A 24,004-nucleotide genomic window follows, 5' to 3' on the forward strand; every position below is an offset into this window, starting at 1 on the left:
GCTAGGTAGATAAACAAGGGAGAAGGGTAATATGTACCTGCTGTAATTCCTACCCTCTGAAGTATTCATTGGAGTTCCTGTCATGGGACTTAACTAGATACAGTTGGCTGTGGTGGGACTGAGTGCAGCTGAAGTACTGCAGTGTTGTGTGATATGTCAGTAGTCTCTCAGCATTGGACAAGTGTCTCCTTATCAAACTGCTGCTCCATCCAGCACCTCTGTTTCTGTCAATTCTACATGAATAATGAGGACTTCAGAAAGCATGACTGACATCAGGCTTGCATCTATGTACTCTTCCAGTGGTCTGGGAGCACTCTGACGTGGCAGAGAGATGCTCCCTATGATGTTTGCTCTGTGTCCAAAAAGAGTTTCAAGCAGCAAGTTTACCAGTCCATTACTTCTTCCCAGTCACTATGTTCCTTGCAGACTAGATGTTGAAGTGCACAGTGCCAGCACTTACCTAATGGATTCTGCATTGTCAGTTTTCAGAAATCATATAATATTATAAGAACTATTTGCCTTTTGGTTTTGTTTTACCTGTAGGAACAAAACCAGACAGTAAAGCCAGCCATGGCTTCCCTCAGATCACTCCTGAAATGCCTAAAGATGAGCACATCTGACTAGCTCAGCTGTGCTGGAACTCCTGGCCAAAGAGATCTATTTATTATAGCGTGTGATTGTCAAGTTACTTATTCCAGTGGCTCCACTGCTGCAGTGCAGAAAAACTGGGTGGTCCTTGAGGCCATCACGAGTGCTCTGCACCTGGAGCTGCAGAAAGTATTAAGAAGTAAAGCATACACAGGGCTGGCTTGATGGACTGTGACCAGTTGGTCCAAAGTTGTGGGAACCACTGAATGAGCTGTAATCCTTAAGGGGCCAGAGTCCATTCTCATGTATTCAGAAAGAGACCCATAATTATAACAGCTGAAACCAGATCAGGCACCAGAGCTGGACAAGGGACAAAACATTAAGTTGTTTTATTTCATTCTGACCTCTTTTTATGGCAATAACTGCTAAAAGGAAAACAAATGTTCGTAGGGATCTGCTTTGTTCTGCCTTTACATGTGGAGCACACAAGGGGCCTTTTCATGCAGAAAAATGCATAAATCACTCCCCTAGTTTTACTTATGGGAATGCAGCATTTTCATATTAGAGAATACAGCCAGTAATGAGATGCACAGACATCCGACAAAGAAGAGTAAGGATTTCAGAAAAAATAAAGGAGATATGATTTAGATATTAGCCAAAATGAAGCAGGAAGCTCATGAGGAAATGTGATTACAGGAATTATGCAGAGAAAGCATTTCATGCATGTATACAGGGCCAGATTCTCAGCAGCTCTAAGTAGATATAGCCTATTCACTTTCAGAGAAAAAAACTATAAGAAGTCAGTTCTGTGATTGTCTTGGCACCATTCAATTCCTCCTTTTTTTGTGTGCAGCTTTACTCATCATAAAAATTTTTTATTGTTTTTTTACAGGGTCAGTTTCAGTTGGATTAGTGAACCATCAGGCACCCTGGGTGATGCAAAAACACTAATGCTGATGCAGAAAGGTAGGTGGAGCGCCTGGAAACAGTGAGAGAGAAGGTGGAAGCAGACCACTGCTAAGTCAATAATATTAGGGCCTTCCAATATTCAGCAGCTGGATATATAGTGCTTTGAATATAGCAGTTCGAGCAAGAAAACAACCACAGGAAAGGATCAAAACAAATGATCTTAAGGTACAATCAAAGTAGTATGACAATGTCACATCATATCTGTATCATTCCAATTAAGAGAACTAGATGTTTGCTTCCAATCAGACATCACCTATGTCAGACATTGTAGGACATTGTAGCAAATGACAGTGGAGCAAATCTTCATGTCTATGATTTTTATTCCAAATACTTTGAAAGCAGTTTTGTTATAACTTGTCAAAACATAAAACTTATATTAACAGAGTAAGCTGTGCTTGTTTCAAAGAGGGATTAGAGTTTTTTCAGAATCAGTAAAAAATCAGTATGTTAGAAAGAACAATATTTGTAATAAACTTTCAGTTTGTTAGAACAAATACTATAAAATGTGATTACATAGTAAGCAAGTATATATAATGTGATGTTGTGGAAAAAATGGCTTTAAAACCAGCTCATGTTTCACTAAACAATTGCTAAAAATGCTAGTCTTGCTGGAAATTGTTCCAGCTTCACTAATCAATGAGGAAACTAAAAAATGCTAATTTCTGGTAGACTGCACCCACTATGACTCTTTCTGAGCACTCTCTTGTCCATAGCCTGTAACCTTTAGGTACTTCTTGTAAATCTTTTAGGAAGGAATTATAGTTTTATTTAGTATTTATAGCTGACCTGAATGCTTCAGTCTAGATCCATGATAAAGTTGCTTAAAAATTACTATGCAACAAAACTGACATCATGACATCTTAGCAGAGGATTTGTAAATAAGCATGTTACAAAATAATCTTGCATCTTTTGTTAACAGGATGTTGTTTTCCCTCACTAAGGCTCGTGCAGCACATAGAGTATAGAAATAAAAGAGAAGCATTCCCAGAAAAGGATGGCAGATTCATCATGCAGTGAACTGCTTATGAGTGTCAAATTTTCTCATGGACATTTTCATCACAGAAGCAGTTTGGGAAAACTCATCAGGAGCATTTGTGTGTGCCCTTTCTCCAAAAGGCTAAGCATCTATGTCCTGCCTGTTCCACATCTTTTTACCAGTTGATGGTATGTCTGAGTTGCAATATGTTATGTGCTCATATCTACACAGTTAAGACTCATGAAATAACTACATCAGACAGTTTATGGTATGCCTCTGCCAAAGACCTGAAGTGGTACTTTGATGATTTCCTTTAGGCAGGCTGTAACCCTTGTTTCCTCAAGTAGAACAATCTACTCACTGTGTCTACCCTGTAAACATTTTGACTCGTCCTTCAGTGCTCTAGCTCTCCCATATGCAGTAAAACCTCCCAGATGAAAAAGTCTGTGTAAATAGTGTGCGCAGATTGAGGAAGACTACAAAGGGAGCTATCCAGATTTCTTTGGAAGGCTGTGATACTAACATGGCAGGGGAGCAGAGCAGAGTACACACCTCCTGGTAGTTCATTTTGTTGTTCTGCGAAAGAGGCCAGAGTATGAAAACATGGATGACATCATTGCCCATGCCACTGTACCTCTAAGAGAGCTGCATAGCTACAGGGGCTACGTGTGTGCTTTATGTGTCAGCTGTGCAGCCCCGCAAATATCTTGAAGATCATATTGCTCCCAAGACATAAATTCCTATCTGTATAGTTGCTCTATGGACAGAGGTGCTTTTAAATTCTGTCTGCCCCCTAGATAGGTACCAGAGGGGTCTCTTTGGGGAATGCTAACTATCTTTGTCTGTCCAGTGTCTACCACTTAACATTTTCTAAAGGCCTTGGAGGTGACCAGACCAATTTCCCTTGAGTCTGCAGGATAAACTGTGCTGCAAACTGGGCCATGTTTAACTATTCCTTAGGGAAGAACAGGCTGTTACTTTCAAGGGAAAGGACTCAAGTTTTACATGAGTTACTCATCAACCTTACCTGCTCCTGAGAATAAACCGTGTAAATGGGATACTTATCTAATTGAAAGTCCCATCTGGACACCACTCAGAAGGTTGTGTAAAGACAATCAGGGTGGCTGCTGTGTTAAACAAGAAGTGAGGAAGAAACTCATGGTCTGGCCTTTATATTTCTGGAAGAGGGCCATATCTGACTGCAAAGAATTGAATAGAAAATCTTGTGGCCTGAGTGAGCCCTAAAATAAAACAATTCCACATGCACAGAGGAGAAAAGCCTTGCGATATAAAGGATGATTTGCATTCAGATTCAATTACTACTCCAACCAGTATGTGGCATCCCACCCCATAATGGCAGTCCTGAAGATTTAAAATAAGTTTACCATCAAATAATACACCAAAGCTTTCAAGCAAACCTGTATTTGATTCAAATTACTCATGCTGTGGTAGTTTGAACATGTATCCTTCTGTATATGGGCTTGATCAAAACTGGCAGGCAAAACACAAAGAGCAGTGTCAATTAAACTCTATGGGTGAAGAGGAATGTATGAAACATAAACTAGAAGTATCAGTATTCAGGGATTCTTGCCATCTATCGTTTGATGTGGTGGTTGATGTGTAGTTCAGATGGATGCTTCATTCGTGAAGTGATCCTGTAATCAGATTTGCACAGGAAATGCATCATTTTCAATCCTCATGTGTCTGCTCTCCCTCAGGATAAAGCACTCTGGGAAAGCAAGGTTTAAATAATGATGGGTGTCACTTGCTGAAGCCAAACCTTGCTATTTGTAGCCTTCTCCATCCCTAGGAAAGGAAAATCACTGCATGTGCCACAGGCAGATACCTCAGTGAGGCAAACACTGTGATTTTAATGCAATCTACAGGAATGTTTACTCACCATACCCATAGCTCGGTTTGGCTAAAAGCTGTAACTCAGGTTTTTTCTTACAGTTACCCGGTGGGATGGAAGAAAGTTGACATCTGGACACTTTCACATGTGTTTTCAAATCATCTTTGAGCATGTAAGTAGGGAGCTTCTGATACGTTGGGTTTGGAACCAAGTGTGTAGTACTACACTTGTAATAGAGGTAAATCACTGTTCTCCAGCAGATATCGTGGGGCTGTGACTCCCTAGGGACACACTCATTCGGGCATTTCATGCAATAAAAAATAACAGTGATGTGTTTTTCTGAATAGCGGAGTAAGCGCAGCAGACTTTTAAACATGGAAAATGTCTGTGCACAAATACACATTTGTACGTTTATATATATATATATATATATATGCATACACGTCTTCCTACTATGAAAACAACTGACTGCTCTAATAAACTGCTTTCATTCTGAGATCATAATCACTCTTGCATGCATATGTGCACACACACAAAGGGATAGAGACAACTGGATTTCTAAATAGAAACGTACACATTCTGGCTGTTTTTGGCTTTGCTTTTCTCTCCAAGCCTTCCAGGCAAATGGCAGCAAGGTTCTGACTCTTTCCAAGCAATCCTCCTGAGGCTTGTTTGCCTGAGTTCAGGCCTCTCACAGGGAGCATACTGAGCTGAGCTACCTAAAAATCTACCCTGTATCCTTTCTGGCATCCATGCTGAGTATGTGAACAAGATTATGTTACCTTCTTGAGGTAGACTTAAGAGTTATGTCCTGTATTTAAGGCATATCAATAGTGCATGTGAGTTGTGCACACTCCTGCAAGCAAAAGGATTGCATTGTGACATGAAAAGTGATAGGAAGCACCAGCCTCAGGTTTCCTCAGCCCCAGTGAGCAGTTTAACAAGGCTTCATGATGCATGTCTCCTCTGCTGCCATGCCCGTAGGACATGCTGTGTGTCTTTATTCCTTGTGCATATTATATCACCTCATCTGTAATTATAAATATATGTTTAGTGTCACTTCAAAGCCTCCCCTTGACAGGTATGTTCCCTTTTCAGGGATTTTGAATCTCTGACATTCTTTCTTCAGAAACTCTGGAGCAGGGTGTGATAGCCTCCTGCTGACCTGTGTTCAAAGGGACTGTCAGAGAAAGCCCACTGCAATGCAGAGAGAAAATTGACTTTTGTGTCACCCATTGAACATGCATTGGCTTCTAAAACAAGAGGTCGTTTTCTATGCTTGGCTGTTTTCAACCTGGAAGGTATGTAATGATGGGTATGGAGAGTGGATTTGTAAGACATAAAAAGATTAGCAGTAGTTTAGACTTTCCATCAGGTATGTTTGATGAACAAAAAAACCTTTCTCCTGGTTACATTTACTCATTGCATATATTTTATACAGTCCAGCCATGGAAGCTGGAACTTGGCTAACCCATTTATTCATTTTGTGGCATTTTCCTGCAAACTGGCCACTTTTTTTTAGAAGTATCCATCTGTCAGTTTATTATACTATTATATTACAGTACCATCTAGAGGTCCCAAATGGGATCGGGGCTTTGCGTGGTATGTGTAGCATGCAGTTGTCATCTGGGAGAAAAAGCATACAACCTGATTAGATAAGAGAAAAAAAATAATTACTATCCCTATCTCATAAATTACATAACTGACCCTATTGTATAAATTTTGCATACAGTAAGATGTATGCAGTCAATCAAGGAATACAGACCTGTCAGGTCTGTCATTTTGAATAGGACTGTATTTTTAAAGACAACACACTGCCCTACATAGATTCTACCAGGAATCTACTGGATTTCTGGCTGTCTGGCAGCCATCAAGAACTCCCAGACAAAAAGGCTGTTGTGCAGATCAGCACCTCTCAGACACATCCAGTTACTTCCTTTGGACTGTCCAAGAGGTATAGAAATAAGAGACAGAGCTGGGAGGCGAACAAGGTCTGCTGAGTGTTAATCACAAGGCTCTCCTGCTGCCTTACTGTTCATTGGTCATAGTCACCTGAAAATGAGAAAAACATTGACAGGCAAACTTTCATCTTCTTTTTAAGGGGTTCATATTTCTGAAGGACTTTTCATCACATAGGATTTATGAAGATATTTCTGAGAGGGTGAGTTTTCAGACCTTTAGCCTCTGACCTAAAGAAAGTCTTTTTAAAGACTTCCTATGAAAATCCCACAGTGTAATGCCACTGATGATGGCAGTATTACAAACCCGAATTCATGGCAAATTTGGTCCATGAGTTAGAATTATTATATGGAGCTGGAATCCATAAGCAATTTGAAATATCTTTACTCAGACAGGCTGAGCATTATTCTCCCAGAAGGCAGCAAGGCAGTAGTTTATCCCAATGAATGTAAATAAATACAATAAATTTGTACAAATTAACCAAATCACCTAATTTAGGTACAGCAACACTTAACTGCAAGCCCCTTTAGCTCCAGGAAGAAGACCTGGTGCATCTAAATGAGTCAGATAGGCCAAATGTACAGTTATTAAATAGAGGTAGGAGTCTCTGAATGGCAATCCAGAAAGCTGGTGTGTTGTGTGGGAACTGTGAAGAGTCAAATTACAAAACATGCTAGATGCGTGGCAGCAGAATATCTGAAAATTCTTCCAGCTTCAGATGCTTTCATTCACCTGGGAATTAGAATGCTTTGCTAAGATTATCGGTGAAGAGGGATGTCATCACCAAAAAAAAAAAAAAGAAATCGCTAAATCCTTACACTAGGGCATGTGCATAGAAAGCAAAACATGCCTAGGATATTACCAAATTGAAGAGTCAGGACTCAACACCCCAGAACCTACCTCTAGTCTATCAGGCATTCATACCAATGCCACATTCCTCCCTCTGGTTTCTGAGAAGTTAGCTTGCTGCATGGCTGGGAATGCAAAGTCCAAGGTCAGGAAGGATGGCAAAAACAAGGACAGTCCCACACTAAAGGCAGAATGCTCAGTCGGGAGGGCAGACCTCCAGCCTGCCCTTCAATCCTGCCTGTCCCTTTCTTTCTTGCCCTTTTTTCTGCTCCATTAGCATATACAGAGCCTGACAGGGTGCTTTGATGCACAGCATGCAGGTGCCCTGAGGGTCTGGTGGTGCTTAAAACCAGGCAACCTAGATCTTCTTCTGGGACCTAAGTGCATCCCTGAGCTAGATAGTCAAGGTCAAGTATAAAGAATCTAGATTTACGTTTTTTAAGTAGTCAGAGTGACAGAAGTATTTATACTGCAGTAGGATTTATCTGTCCTGCCTTGGTTTTCCTGAATCTCCTTTCAGCACCATGTGACTTCCCATAGTGGCGTCATCTGGTTCCTTCTTTTTGGATTTTGGCTGCCATTGAGTTAAAAAGCTCTACCTATTTCCTAGTTCAAACACTTCACTAATTAATGCAGATGCAATACAGGGATCAGCTCTAAAGAGACATCCTCCCACCTATAATGAAGACACAAAATTGTTGGCCACATGGTTGAGTACTGAAAGGGACATAGCAAATATTTACTTCAGTCTGTATCTCTGTTCAAGCTTTGACAATATGGAGGACAAAACATGTCTTGGAGACATTAATTATATGTGAAAATATGGTCTGTATTTTGCCTTTGTGGCAAGAGAAGTCCAAGACTTTGCAGTCTATCATCCTGACTCTGCATCAGCTGCGACTGCAACAGTTTTTAATTTTCACGTTGTGACATTTTGTCTTACCTGGTCTTATCTGAATCTAGCAAGAGCTGTGAATGTTCAGCTTTTCTGCTAACAGATGCTTGCATACTCGAATTTCCTGAACAATGTCTTGACCAAGGGGAAGTATTTTCTGGAGTTATTTTTGTAAATGAGGGTGTTTGGTAACCTGGAGTCTACTAAATTGTTTACATTTAATCTCATTTCTATGTATCTACCAATAAGGTGTACAAGACTTCTTACGTATTTTTGATCAGCTGTCATTCATCTGTTAAGCATACTAAGACAAACTTTGAGCACGAAAAGGAAATCTGTTTCTTCTGCTATTGCACATCAGGGTATTTGGGGCCATCTGCTAAGAGCGACTGTATTGGTATATATTTAAGGAATCTTGTGTGGCTACATGACCACTCTTTCCTCTGGACCGGAGTAAGCTCAGAGTGCACAGGGTGAGGAAGGCAGGGAATATCAGCTCGAGACATGAGAAAGGACAACAAATCCTCCATGCTGGACCCAACCCTGATCTCATAAGATCTGTGCAAAACTTGTGTGAGCTTTGTTGTTTAAAGGCTGTTTTTCTAAAGAGGGCTGGGGAGAAAGACCTCTGAGGTGAAATCTCATAGGACTCTGAAAATTTGAGCTTTAGAAAAGAAACTATGAAACAAAAAAATTAGATGCTATGATTAAACATTTATAGGAAATGAGACTGATCTTGAGGAAAGCAATCCCTTACAGTTCCTATGGCTCAGCACCACAGATATTGTATTTTTATGTATCTATTTTTAATGAATGAAGGGTGGTGCTAGACACTCATGACCTTTGTGACTCTGGTCCTAAAGACCTCTGGATAGCTGGGCTACAGGGCAGTCGGCTCTATTCAAATTGCCTGTAAGAACAAATCATGGTAGCTGGCTTTGTGCCATTGTACCTGTCCCAGAGGAGGCTAAATACTGTGTTGTATGACTGACCTACATATCATTATAGAAGAGAAATGTTCCCTGCTGCAGTTTCTGCCAAGTGCTATAGAGCTCTGATTGGACAGATGAATGATGGCAAATGCGCTCCTAATAAAGCCAGTGCCATTAAGTTAGAAAATGAGGCTGCTGTCATGTATGAGTGGTGGCAGAAGCATTTCTAGCTTAACAAGGTCTGACAAGACCTCCTCAACATGCTCAAATGAAATCAATGTCAACACCTAATCAGTTAAGCAGGTAATGGATTATTTAAAAAAATTTAAACTGTAGCTGCATTAGCTCATTTAGAAAGAAGGAACACATGACTCCTACAGATAAAGTAACATATTTTAACAGTTGTCACATTTACCAGGTTCAAGGAGAAGCTGCTTTATCCTGAAGAGCTGCGTACGTCAGTATGGCGGCAAAATGTAGGGCATGTCATGAATCTATGGACAAAGGAATTTGCAGGCTTTATCAGTCACTGCCTGGGTTTGCATAACAGGTCGGCTTCATGAAATATACATGAACAGCATCTGTTTCTGCTTTTGAGATCACAGCATGCAATGTGAACCACCACCCACTGGATAGAAACTGTGTGATAGGAAGAGAATCCAGCACTTTAATGAGCAACAGATAAAGTATTTGTTGTCATTGCCAGGAAGCTAGGGAAAGAGGTTGAAAGAAGTGTGGACAAATGGCCTGACACTTGAGTGTCCTTAAACTCTCATGAGTTAACTAGAGGAGTTAGAATCATAGCTAACAATCTCAGGGACTGGAGAGCACTCCTATATTTGCATACTTACTACAATGGTTTAGAATAAATCCTCTGCCTTGGGGTCTAGTCATTGCTCAGCCCACGGAAATGAGGCAAGGCACTGACACACAAGGGTTCTTACACCTCTCTCTGCAGCACCTGAAATATCTCAGTGTCCAGGAGAGGCCAATGGACTGGGTGCCTATTCCTGTGTTCCTAAGAAAAAAGTGGTTTAGAAAACAGCTCTGAAAATCACTACCTGAAGCTTCTGATGCATCTCACCTGAGAAAATTGGCAGCATTCTTCACTGAAGTGCATTTGATTCCTGATCCCTACTTCACTCCCTGTCCCAGGGCTGCCTGTCTTTCCAGTCCCCATTGCTGCAGTGCCGGCAACAGGTCTTTTTCCCCAGTACTCCCCACTGTCTCTATTACAACCATCTCATGTCTCATCTCTGGACCAGAAAAACCACAGCTTTGCTCTCACTCTGGTTTAAATGAGGAGCAACTCCGAGCTGATTCAGTAGACAACCACAGAACTGGAGGAGGTGAAATGAGAAGAACTGAGGTAGTTTCATCTTTTTTTTTTATTTATTTTTTTTTTTAGCTTCTCGCTGCTGCTACCGAGACCCACTGGAGGCATGTTGTGCGTATGCAATGTGCAAGCCTGAGGCTGTCACAGGAGAGCTCCACTGCAGGTATTAATCTGATGTGTCTAAGTCGTACAGAGATCAAGTGTTTGGAACATTAGACCTTCACTACGTTTTAATGGATCTTCAGGTGTCATAAGGTGTCATGGATCTACATCATAAAAGTCGGGGGTTCATTAGTAGACCGGGAGAATGGGAATCGCGAAGCTTTTCTTCTCTAAACCTCCACTAATAACCAGTTCCCAGCCGCCTGCCTCTAAAAGTGAGAAACTCTCATTTGGCTTACTAGTGCCTCTAACAGCGCTTTGTAAATCAGCCCGAAATACCCCTCCTCCTCCCGCGGTGCCCGAGGCAGCGCCGATGTCCCGGGGGCGGGATGTGCCCGGCGGGAGCGCCTGGCTGCTGCCCCGCCGCCGGCCGGCAGGTGGCGCCGCGGGCTCAGCCTGGGCCGCGGCCGCGCCCCCGCCCGCCGGCACCACCCGGGGCGGGGCGGCCTGAGGGGAGCGGCGGGAGCGGCCGCCGGGATGGCGGGGGCAGAGCGGGTCGGGACGCCTCCCTCGGGTGTCGCCGTGACGACAGCAGGCTGGAGGAGAGGGACGAAATCTAGCGTTAGGTGGCACAGGCGCCCCTGACAGCGTGGGGTGGAAGTCAGACCGGACGCACAAGAGGCAATCGGAAGAGGCACGTAAGGGGAGATATTGACCGGTCTGACCTGGAACAGCGGCAAGTGGACTGTTGTATTTTATGGAAGCTAAAGAAATTAAATGTTTTTTGGGCAGATGGTAGAAAGTGAAGGAAGTGCCACCAGTTAGGTGCTAGAGGAGAAGAGATTAATTCTCGGCACAAGTGAAGACCATTTTGTTGTAATACGAAGTTCAGAATTGGTGTCTCGACTGTGACATGCAGGTTGAACCAAAATAAAGATTTGGTTTACTTTGCTTTTGATGCCTAGATTTCACAGCCCTAGAGGTCCATCCAAATCCTCTGCAGGTCCCCTGTTTATCATCAATACTTCTCCCTTCTTTCTAACCTGAGATTCCCTGTTACCTCCAAGGGAGTAGGTCTTCAAAGTGAGGTACTCAGAGCTCACCCATTATTTTGTCAGCTGTCCAAACTACCACGCTGACCACCTAGATGGTGCTGCCTGTATTTTTGAAGCTAGTGATTGCAGGTAGAAGAGGTGAGCCCCGCTCTGCCTACTTTATGTCATGTGGCTAAATGGGGAACACTCCACTCATTACCATTCCAGACGCTGTCCTATTCCAGAAATTTTTGAGCTCCCCTTCTTTTCAAGGAGGTTGTCTCCTTCTCTTTTGTGGGATGGGGACTGGGCACTTCTTGCAGCCTACTCTAAATGGCATGTTAAGAGCCACTTCATTTTGAAATCAGTACATTAAGAGACAAACCACCAATGTTGGCAGGAGCAGGGTGAGATACTCACAAAACAAAATAAAAATATTTCATACAGATCTCATCAAAACTTAGCTTCCCTTCTTTCACCAGGAAGTTGGCCTTTTTTAATTAGATAATTCTGAATTTTCAGATGGAAAAGTATTTTTATTGTGAATTTCTCTTAGTTTTGGCCAGAACAGGAGTTTTCCACTTCTGTGTTGCCTTTCTGATTGTATACAACCTGCCATAGATGTGTATCCAAACCAAACCTTGTCTTAGAAGCTCCAAAAGTCCCTAATATGACATTAGTCGCATGAGTGGAAAATGCTGAAATCCTCTAAGAAGAACAATGACCAGGAACGAACCACTGTCTGTGGCAAGACAATTGATCCAGCAGCCAAGGCTGCTCCTTGCTTGAGTTCAACCTGTTCCAGTAAAAAAAAAAAAAAAAGAGAGAGAGAGAGAAAACAATTGGCTGGAGTGCACCATATGAATTATCCCACATGACAGAATGTTCCCCCAGTGCCTTCCAGCCTGGACATTCCTCATACCCAGGGCTAAAAATTAGTCTTTATTTTATACTGTATGTGCAATAAACTCATCACTTCAGGGAAGCATTGGACTTATTTTACATGTGCAAACTGATCAGGACTGTCAAGAAAGAATCCTGATGAGGTAAATTAGTCATTCATTTTCCTATGTTATCACAAAACTGGATGTTGAAAGAAGTACATTAACTATATATGCATTTTATTAGATTGTTTCATAATGAAATCTTACCTGGAAATTAATTTTAGGTTCCTAAGAGTATGCATGAAGTTGGAAAGGTGCCTGAATAGCTCTGAAAAAAAGCATCAAGATTAATGGTAGCATATCAAATCAAGAAAGAAATATTTAGTGAGAGCAGTATTTGACACCATCTTTGACATCTTCATTAACAGTCAGAGGAAACACAATACATATCAGTGACACTTTCAAGTCACACTGGGTTAAGAAATGTTGCTGAATTGAGAATGAAGCAAAGAAATCCTGAGACATTAAAATATGGGTAGAAAATATGTTTGAGAATATGAATATTTGCTCAAATATGATTTTTTGAGAAACAAATAGAACATAAAGGTGTCTATGAAAAGTAATTAATGGATAGTAAAAATCAGGCAAGTCAGTGAATGTCAGGGTGGATATGCCCCTTCACCACAATGCTGTGTCAGTTCAAGGTAGGGTAACTGATCAACAGGTTTGTTTATGTCATAGAGTTGCAACAGCTCTCATGGGATCCCACTCCATTGCTATGTTATGTTAAACTCAGGACAATATTGTTTGAACAGTAGGGACAAACTGGTGAAACTTTGGGAAGGATCAAGAGAAGCAATCTGATATTTAACAGAAAAGAGATAGGTGTGTATATGTAAAACACTACATAAAATGTAAGACATATTTAAGGGGATTTATCCTTAGGCCGTGACAAATCAGGATGTGTGTCTTTTCCTAGAGATGCACAGGCAGAGAACTGTAAAATATCATCCTGTATGCATAGGACAGACACCTAGACAGTTCTCTAGAGGTGCCAACAAGACTCACAATCTGTGCACTGGACACTATTTGTTCTAAGGCTCATTATGGATGCCTCCTGTCTAATTTTAGAGGTGGATTGTTCTGTCACTGATGACACTGAAAAGTAAAGTATAAGCTTACAACTTTAATCCGTGAATTCCATGCAATAAAATGAGAGTGGCAAAAGAGTATTTCCTCTAAACCCTGTATTTACATCCAGGAAGAAGAAGTCTTATGAGTAGATAAAATGAAATTAGCACCTTTTAGAGACCATGTACATTACCTGGAAGATTTTTTGTCAGCACAGAACCAGTAATTGACTTACTGACAATATTTTGCCAGTGAAACTCTGCCACAATCACCATTTCCTTGGTGATGTGATTGGGAATTCTGGGAGAACAGGCTCTGATGAAATACTTACTGTACACTACATTACGTCCTATCAGATCACAAAACCTGCACTATTACTGTACTGTGATAGAGAACGTTGATGGCAGTGAAAGGTAAAATACAGGTTTATGGCTTTGCAGTGTGAGAAAACAAAGCTATATAATCAATAGCAGCATTCTTCAGAGGTCACAGCAATGCCAGTCTCAATGGAGGAAGCTACACATCACAGGTAGAGGAGGCTAGACTTTGTGCAGGACAAATGTGTCAATGACAGTTCCACCTGTGCTTCTCAGATGCTCAGGAAATTTATAAGGCTCTTTTGGTTGAGAGTTTTGATCTACAAATGAGTCTTAAAAGGTGTTTAACATTGAGCTATCAGTAGTTTGGGTTTCCAGGCTTGTTAGCCAGTTTCCTGTCCCAGATTGCTCACCGGTAAGATGCTCATGCTGCTTTTGCTTACAGGTGCTTGTAGATGTACCAGTATCCTGAAGCCCATGGGTCACACTGGATGTTTCTCATGCTGATGTTCACTCTGTAATGGACAGTCAAATTAGCCCACTCATCTGTTTTGAGGAGTTTGGTGTGGATTCCAAGTAACACATTGTCCCCTTTTTTTTTAAGCATTGTCATCTAGATCCCTGGATCTGATTAAAAAAAAACCAAATGGCAAGTCCAACAGTTCAGCACAACCATAGATGAAAAGCAGCATTGCCTTCCACCTCCTATTTAAATTGGATAGATCTTATTTTTTTTGTAAATTACAGAAGAAAATCAGTGAAATATCAATGTCACTGGTCTGCTTGTATGCAAAGCAGTGATTTTATTTCTGGTTTCATGTAACCAGGGACTAGATACAGTTGCCACAAAGTTAAAAGGCAAGATTAATTGCTATTATGCCATAAATAAATGCCAGGTTTTATCAGCTCTATCTGCTTTCCTCACTGCGTCCCCTCCAGCTTTCCCCAGCCAGTGCTGCTGCACCAGCTGGACATGGCAATGCTGGTGGTTTACACCTGAGTGGGAAACACTGGGACCAGCAACCACAGGTTTCCAAATCTGTGTTTGGGAAACACACACAAATGTTGTACTAACTCTTCTGACCTACCCAGCTTGATTCACTCCTTGGACAGTAGGGATTTCCAAGAAATGAGAAAATATTAATTGTGCCAATATGTCCTCTTAACACACATGACACAAGCAGATTTTGCAGATGAAATGTCAATGAGTGCTGGTGGCAGTGGGTCCATAGGCTGGCTCTGGGTGGATAAAACCTAGCCACCCATTTTTACCTCCATGTTGCCTCACCTCAGCTCTTCACTGGACTCTGCCTGCACATTCAGTCTGCTTCGCTGATTGCTGGGTCACTAACTGTGCTGCAGCGCTGACTCACTGACACCATTTCATTTCTGCGTGACATAACAGAACAGGCCTTGGAGATTGCTTTATAATGCCACAGATAGACATAAACAGATGCTCCAAACAGATGTAATCAAACACAGATGTGACCTGAAGATTCCCAGGAAGGCTCTGGGGTCCAGCCAAACTACACGTAGCGCAGACTGACAGCAAACTGGAAATGCGGCAAGGGGCTCACCTTTCCCTCCTGCTGATGCTGGCTGAGAAGGGAGAGATAGGTGTGGCAGATACAAACATGCACCAGCTGCTGGGGGGCACCCAGGGGTGGCCAAGGTGCAGGATAGGCCTCGTCATCCTCCATGCCCCTGCCTGGTGCTAGGTGCAAGGCTGCAGGCATTGTTGTCCTTGGACGATCTTGTAGTAGATGATTCAGTCAGTCAGCTGTTTTTGTTACCAGAATCTACCCAAACAGCCTGCTCTTCCAAAGAGACCATGTTCAAAGAGACCCTGGCCCTTTCATTTAGTGGGTGGTGAGCAGCAAGGTGTGAGTGAGTTTTCTGTAGCTAGGGGAGGGCATTAAACCCATTCCTACTCATATAAAAATACTTATCTTGAAGCACATTCATTGAACGGAGGTCAAGGAGATTGCAGAATGAGGAAAGGGGAGTTAGTGCCAGAAATGAAGAATGGGGAGAGTAGGTCTTTCTTTTCATGTCGTGCCTGTGTCTGGTGCTGCTGTTTGGGTTCTATTGATTCCCTGCATTTCCTTCTCCAGAATTGCCTGGTCCTCTTCTCACAAAAAAAAGATACATTTGCTGGAGAATTATAGAGGAGACTGGTCAGAAGGTGAACAGTGACAAAAATAATGGTTTTGTGTAAGATGGTGCCACCTAGAGCAAGTCCCAAACTGGAGGTGAGTACTTGGTAGGGGCAGGGAACAGTTGGACCCATTTCAAGGAAATTTTTAAGAAAGAATTTCTTCATTTAGGATCCTAGAATATAGGGGTGGAAAAAATCCTTGAGACCCAGTTATCTAAGCAAATGCAATGTGTGTTTCTATGAGAGAGAATTAATCTTGAATTCTTAAATTGACTCATGCAATGGGCTTGATCCAAAGTCCATGGAAAAACTCTGACTGACTTCACAGCTCCTTGGGGTGTAGGTGGGAACTCTGCCACTGTCTTCAAAAAGAACAGAGCCAGGTTTTAGCTCTTGGCTGAAAAACAAATCGAGGAAAAGACAGAAATCCTTTTCAAAAGCTTCAGAAAGAATTTATTATTTGAATTTCTGTAGCCATACTGTTATTAATAACATTAAACACCCATGAATTTGTGTTTTAAAGTGTATTGTACCTAAATAAAAATTGTATACATATCTACTTACATGTTGGTTGTACATAAATCACTTAATAGGAAATGTAATCATAAAGATTGTATAGATTGAAAGTAACATATTAAACAGCATCTTCGAGTCTTTCAGAATTAAGATCAATTGTTTTCTGGTTAGTGCAGATGACCACTTTTCAGAATAGCTCTTTTATTTTGCTTTTCTCTACAGAAATGAGCTCGGTGTCAGTAACTATGATTTCAACAAACTAGGCAGGTGGAGATTTTTTCAGAAGCTTATACTAATAAATTTGAAGACAATATGAAAAGTATTAATAGAAAACAGAAAGTATCCATTGTCAAAGTCCATATTGCCCACAGAGAAAAAAAATTAGAGTTTTAACAACATTTCTGTGTAAAAACCTCTTAAGACATTGAATTGGTTGAAAAGTTTTGGAGGGATCTTTTGAAATGGAGTAGTTGATTAAATTTTGATTTAGATTAATATACACTGTATACATACAGTAGTATTTTTAGAAAGTGGCTGAGATTGTGTTCACAACTATGTGAACAAAGAAAAAAATAGATTGAGATTCGCAACACTTTCTGACACTCTTTTTCATATCCCGTTTCTTTAACTTCTTTTAGATTTTCCATCTCTATAAATAGGTGACACCAAACTAAACTGTTTTTGACCTGAGCTGCCCTTGCCACCAAAACTGTCCTCGGGAAGTACTGACTCTCACCGGCTCCACATTCATTTAGGGTTGATTTGAACATGTGTTTTGCGTTCAAGAATGCCCTGTAAATATAAACAACTATTACGACTCGAGTACATTTAATGACAAAAATGTGCTAATGCCGTGCTGACGACATTCGCCCTTGAATTACATTCCTTATAAGGGCGATGCTGCTCGACCCGGCCGGGTGGGCTGCGGGGCGGCCCAGCCGAGGCGTCCTCTCTCACACTATCCCAGCCACCCTCTCATCCTTGTCCCGAGTAAAATAACCTAAAGCAAAGTTGTGTACCCTCACCCCACGAGATGTAGCTGTCACAGCCTGCTGCAGGGAAGCTCACCTGCCGACTTCACGGTCGGTAACGCGTAACACCGGGAAATGTGAAAGCGAACCGACATCTCCCTCTAAAACTCTTGCTCCTCCGAGCTACGAAAAGGATGGGGTTTTTTAGACAATAAGTAATTAAATAAATAAATAAATAATAAAGAAACGTCCAGCCCCACGCCGCCGCGGGACCAACAAGGACAGCTCCGTCTGGACCCCAGCACTCGCCAGGCAGCGATGGGAGACGGGAACACGCGGGAGTAGCTCCCACGGGTATGCGAGGAGCGCACACGCGTGTGCTGAAGACTCGTCCCTTTCTTCCCCTCGTCGAGGTGCGGGGTTGTGCTCCCTGGAGGTTTTTTGTGTCAGCGGCCGTGGCCCCGCTTGGCCGCTCGCCCTAGCCCCGAGGCCCCAGTGGGGGCTCTGAAGGGCTGGTGGGGGCCCTCCCACCCTCCCACCCAGCTCCCGGGGCCGCTGTAAGGGAGGCACCTGCCCCTCCGAGGAACTGCTTTTAATTAGGCGCGGTAATGACCTTCTTCTTGGCCGAGGGAGGCGAGTCAAGTGCTTTTGCACTCCCGGCCGTGATCCTGCCTTCGTTGGTGGCTTTGCCGGAGATGCTGGACCCATGTTAAAGCTGCGGCAACAGGAGGGTTAAAAAAGCCCCAGCAGCCCTGGCCGCCGGAGGGGCCTCCGCCGCGTCAGCGGTCCCCGTGGGTCCCACGGGCAGCGGGCTGCGGCAGCGCGGGGTGAAGGGCGGCTCCAGCGCCCCACGACTTGCCCCATCACCTCGGGACGGCTTCTGTCTCTCACAGGTTCCAAAATCACAGAGAGAGGCAACGGTTTTGTTCTCCTGTTTTCGCATTTCGAGGGAAAATGCCAGTTTCCCCGGCGTTAACAGTTCCTTCCCCCGCCTCTGCGCCTTCCCTGCTGGAAAAACAAAAATCCCAGAGAGGCCCCTGGCAGATGGATGGGTTACGGCACGGCCGTCACCGTGGCTCTGGGCTGACGATGTCCCCGCGGGTGGAGCCCCCCGGTGCCTCCGCCGATGCCCCCCGCCCTCAGACCCGCCTCTGGCCCAGGCACGTCGGCGTTCGCCCGGCCACAGAGCGCGGAGATAGAGCTTGTCTCTGCTGCTTGCATAGCAGACAAGACGTTTCAGAAGGTGCCCAGGGCTTCAGGAGTGAGGGAGGAACCTGCACTAAGGCGGGTTAAGCGGGGGCACAGCAGCTGCCGGGACCTGCTCCCGTCAACATCAAAATGGCACGAGGGGCTTTGGTGGCTCGATTGGCCCCTCTGAGCCGGCATCTTTCGAGAACTGCAAAGAAAATACTGTCTTGCAGTCACTGTAATCCACGGTTTTCATTTACTATTATTCAATCAGGATTTATCTCTGTTTTTTTAGGAGGCTACTTTTCCAGGACTGTTACTCGATACTGATCCATTAAATCATTCCAGCTGAGAGATTAAATGTATGATTTGCAACCAGCTGGATTTCTTAAATGGTGTCTTCGCCTCCCTCCAGAATATGAGCAGACCCGACGAGGAAACACTTTGCTTTGGCATGGAAACTCGCACATTTGCCCGAAAATTACCGCACGGAGTACATTCAATGCCAACAGTATTCTCTTCCTTTCTCTTCACCGGATTAGATTTCCCTCAGCCATAAAATGCCTCCAAAAGGGAGATACCATCGAAATGGCAACGCATGCCAAGCGAGAGGGTAGGCAGCAGGCTTAAGCCTTCCCTCGTACTAACACCGCAGCCGCTCTCTGCGTCTCTCAGGGCTGCTCCGGCTCCAGTGAGCCCATACAAGCAGTCCCGACCCCGGGGAGGGGGAGCCGGGGCGCTCCTGGGCACTTACCGGGGGCTGGAATAGCCTCGGAACACAACCCTAGGGGCCGATTGCGGGGGCATTCCGAGGCCTCGAAGTGTGACAGGGGTGAAAGGCAGGCTGGGGAGCTTGCGCCCCCGGACACAACTCCCCGTTGTACCCCAGCGGGGCAATGCAGAGGAGGGGACTGGTCTCTGCGGCCCCTTCACAGCCGGCACTGTTCGAGGTAATAAACATATCCGATTTGGAGTAATTATGGGAGAGCGACTGGCCGCCCTCTATCTCCGGAGATCCCTGGCGGGGACGGCATCTCGGGGACCGGCAGTAATAACCATCAGATCTAAAAGTAATACCGTATAGGTGGGAAGCACCGTCGCTTTGGCTGTGCCGGCCCCGCCAAAAAAAAAAAAAAAAAAAAAAAAAAAGACAAAAAGACCTCGTTAAGCTAAAAGGCATCTGAGACTTTTCTCCGACCGAAATCTCCGAAAAACCAGCGCACGGAGGGGATTTGCCGCACCTATGAGACAGAAAGCCTGTTCTGGGCACACTCGGGGAGATAGAGCCCAGATCCGCACACAGCCGCAGCAGCAGAGCCTGGTGTCAGTCAGCGTCGCCTCTTCCCTCTGTCCGCCTTGGTTTCTGCTAAAAGCACCGGTGAGGTGGGATAGTACACCTCCGGCCCTCCTAATTTGGGAAAGCAGGGAGGTGAACTGCCCAAGGACGAAGCCCAATCCTACACCACTCTCTCCACAACCACCCGTAGGGCGCCCGGCTCTGCGCCCCGCGCAGCACTGCCAACGCCTGGTTTCGTTTGGTTCCGGGAGGTTTCCAAACCATCCTGATTTACCAGTTGTTGATGTTTTTGTTGGGTATGCGGCATTCTCTTAAAGAACGATTCCTAAGCTGTCTCCTGATTTTTCAATATCCATTCCCTCTCCCACCTCCAGCCGTGGCCTCTCTCGCTGCGCGGTGCATTGAGCTGCGGATCCTCGCCCCGAGCAGCTCCCGAGCTCATGGGTAACCGAACATCTCAGGGTACCGAAAGAAACCCACCCGTCCCTGGCCCCACAGCAGCCTGGGAGCCCCGACCCCCGGCTCCAGCACCCCCTGTGTCCAGGGGAGGCCGTGCGCTTGCTCCACTCCCCTGGCTTTGGTGGTGGGCGGTGGATCGGAGCGGGCCGGGAAGAGAGCGCTGCAGGTCACAAATCCCCCACCTGCCGTGAGTGCTCCGACAGTGGGAAACAGCCGATTCCCTGCGACGGGGCGGCTCTGGTTGCCGCGGCACAGGCAGTCCCCGACGGCCGCTTGGTTCTGCGGCGCCGGGGTAAATGGACGAGGGGTACCGGATCGGCCCTGCTCGGGACGGGCCTTCCCCGGGGATGTCACTAGCTCAGTCTTTGGTAATGCTTTCCCCCATCACGCAGCTCTCCGGTGACAACAGGGGGACAACACTTTCTTCCAGTTAAGCGCATCCCACCGAACCAGCGGTGTTCAGTCTCCTGCCACCCTCGCGGCAGCACCACCAGGTGTGCCGGGAGACACGTCTCACCGACGGGTGACGGACTGGCCGTTCACCCTCGCCGCCTCTTTGCGAAGGACTGCGCGTCCCCGCACGGCGTGGATCTGCCCGCTGCCGAGATGGCCACTTCGCCTCGGGCACCTGCCGCAGGGGTTTCGGAAGCACCGGGCAAAAGCCGGCCCCGCAGCGGGGACAGCAGAAGCCCACCTTTCGGAGCAGGCGGAAGGAAAGGGAAAGAAAACGGGGAGCGGGACCAGATGTCCCCTCGGAGCCTGCCCGTGCTGTGTTTGGCTCCGTGGACAGGGTGATCGGGGTGTGTGTGGGACTAACGATGAAACCTTTGCTTCTAAGTGCTGTCTAATCAAGTTCTCTGCTCTCTCCCCAGACCTCCAGTACAAGTGCATCTAAACCTGTGCTTTGGAATGGTGCGGTTGGAAGTACCTCTGCCCAGACCCAAACTCCGGCACGTCTAGAAATCGCTCTTCCAATACGCTTCACTGGACTTTGTCCAACATTTTTTTAGCAAACTGTAGGTTTTATAAAGTCCCGCTTTCTAACTCTTCACACGCACCGGTTTTTTTTCCTTCCTGTTGCCAGCCAGTCTTGCCTGGGTTGACATCCAGACGAGCTCCTGGCAGTCAGTTTTCAGACTCAGAAGTCCGTCTCTTAACTAACACGCGTTAGTTCTAACTGCTGCCTTGGTTTTCACGCTGCAGTTTATTTTTGGAGAGCAGGGTAGCGCAAATGAATATTCCTGATGAAGGTAGCTTTCACCGGATTCTTTACAAAATCTATTCCCCCTTCCTCCCTCTCACCCCCTGGGTACACAGGCACCATACTGAGGTTTGCATTTTTCATGGCGGGACAGACAAGTCTGTAAAAGGCATGTTTGTTTTTCCTGGCTGTTTCAAATATGTATTTCCTGGAGGACTTCGCATCTGATGGGGTCATCAGAAGCACATGTGCGATTTTCATCTTTCCAAGTGATTTCTCCTCTTCTACCCTCCTTTCCTTACCAGCAGTGTTTGCTGATATAACATTTTATCTGTTCGTCCACCTTAGCTCCCACTAAAAAAAAGCCTGTCCGTCCCAAACTCTCGGTGAAGTCCCAGTTTGTTTCTGTGTGTCTGACTGGGATTTTTGGTTTTGTTTGGGGCTTGGGGAGGCTATTTTTATAAGAAGTAATTTTTTTCTTTTTCTTCCTCTTGTTGTTGTCGTCGTTGTTGTTTGGGTTTTTTGTTTTATTTGTTTCCTACAGTACGCAGCTTGGGCTGGAGGTGCTCTGCCGGCCAGAAGCCCGACCGCCCACTCGGCAGCCGCTGCTTTTTGGTACCCCGGGGTGCGAAGCTGGACGGGCTCTGCAGCGCACCGGGACTCCGGATAAAGACGGATTTGATATTTAAAGCTGGAGATTGAGCGTTTTGCTCAAACCCAGCAAAAACTCACCAGTCGCTAATAAACAACCCCCGTCTCCCGTTTATTTTAATGGTAAGGAGATGAACCTTCTTCCCAAGCAAGAAGCCACCTCCCCGATACATAGAGTGGAAGCTTTGAGCGCTGCTACTCGCAGCAAAGTGGTAAGAAGCTGATCCCGCATCCCAGCTCCGAGGTTTATGTATTTTTTCCAAATCCCAGAGCTACTCTCCTTCAGACAAAACCCTCACCTTTTCCTTGTGTACTGAAGCACTAAAAGTTCCCTTCAGTATATTTTCCTTGGCTGCCTGAGCCGCAGCATTTTGATTCACTAAGCAGAGGAAGTTAAAGAACTCTGCAGTAAGGGCCAGTGCCCAGTGTTTTCATCACCACTCCCCTACATTATTTGTCATGCTCAAGTGAGGGTTTGTTCAAGCCAAAAGCCTGCGCATACCGGGCTGCATTTGTTTCTTCTAAAGAAGGCAAGAGATTTTGTTTCCGGGTCTGGTAACAGGAGCCCCTGTGCCTTACACAAACATAGCTGGGCAGGCAGGGGCACTCCCAAGGCTTTTTGTTCCGGGGCTGCAGCAGCCCCCCTCAAACACACATTGAGGCTTTGGTTAGGCCTAAATGGCTGAGCTAGGTCCCAGGAGAAGAGGCAAAGTAGCTTTGTCCGGAGTAGCCCACAAAAAATATACCAAGCGGGTGACTTCTCTCATGTCGAGTGTTTGCAAAATGGCTTATACTATCCAAAGGAAAAAGCAGCCACACAGCCTTGTAAATGAGATGTGACTGTGTTTCTCAGAGGAAGTCCTGTTTACCTCTGAGAGCCTGCAAGGGCTAGTGGATGTAAGGCGTTTAACCAGCAAGCTCTGGCGTACACTCTCCTACTCATAGAAAAGGCTCTTACTTCAATAGAAGTTCTTCCTGTCCCCAGAAAAGCGTAGGAAAGGACCACATCTCCAGTAGCCTGTCGGGATGCTCTCCCATCGTGTCCATCAGTATTTCCCTGCCAGGGTGATGAGTTGAGCCTTGTTAGGACAGACAGAAACGTTTTCTGTCTCAAGCGAGCTATTTCTCTTATGACTCTCTTCAGCGAAGCACCAGGTCTGTGAACACTCATATAGTAAAATACAGCAGAAAAAAATTTGCCCTAGTACGTGAATGTTCAGCTCTCTGCTACCTAAAGGAATTACTCCAGTTACAGGTCTGGGGGCCGTAAATGCTGAATACATTACGTAATTTGGTAAGATTTTAGTTTGAGGTCAAATACTGCTTATATATATACACACGCACATATGTATATGTGCATGTGTATGTATATACAGGGTGCGTGTGCGTACACGAGAGAGCACGGTTCTCCCCCGGTTACTCCTGCCGTGCGGTTTGCCCGCTGCATCCTGACCTCAGTCCCAGAATAGTCAAGGGGGTTTTCATGGATAAAGCCTGCCAGGATCCAACCACCTTTTTATTCATGCCCCAAAAACCTTGCGGCTACTCCAGAAACAACCGACCCTGAGATGAGATATGCCCCATGTAACCTAATGCTAGCGAATCATAACTAATCTGTTTAAAACCAAGGATTAGTCACGTCGGTTTCGGCGTATTCCTCTATCGGGAACTTTTTTTGTGCGTGGAAAATCGGAGGGATTTGGCGTAATTTACCAAACATCAGTACTAAGGCAAGTACG

General features: G+C 44.9%; 1 long non-coding RNA gene across 1 annotated transcript; it reads right to left on the reverse strand.

The window, feature by feature from the left end:
• Positions 1–11,988: 11,988 nt before the first annotated feature.
• On the reverse strand, positions 11,989–14,508 carry LOC135412495 (uncharacterized). Its single transcript, XR_010429690.1, has 3 exons — positions 14,238–14,508; positions 12,644–12,704; positions 11,989–12,288 (listed from the first exon to the last, which is right to left on the reverse strand). It is a non-coding gene; the product is annotated as an uncharacterized LOC135412495 (long non-coding RNA).
• Between the last annotated feature and the right edge of the window lie 9,496 nt (positions 14,509–24,004).

This window comes from Pseudopipra pipra, chromosome 3, assembly GCF_036250125.1.
Source record: "Pseudopipra pipra isolate bDixPip1 chromosome 3, bDixPip1.hap1, whole genome shotgun sequence".
In the NCBI taxonomy this organism is placed as follows: Eukaryota; Metazoa; Chordata; class Aves; order Passeriformes; family Pipridae; genus Pseudopipra; species Pseudopipra pipra.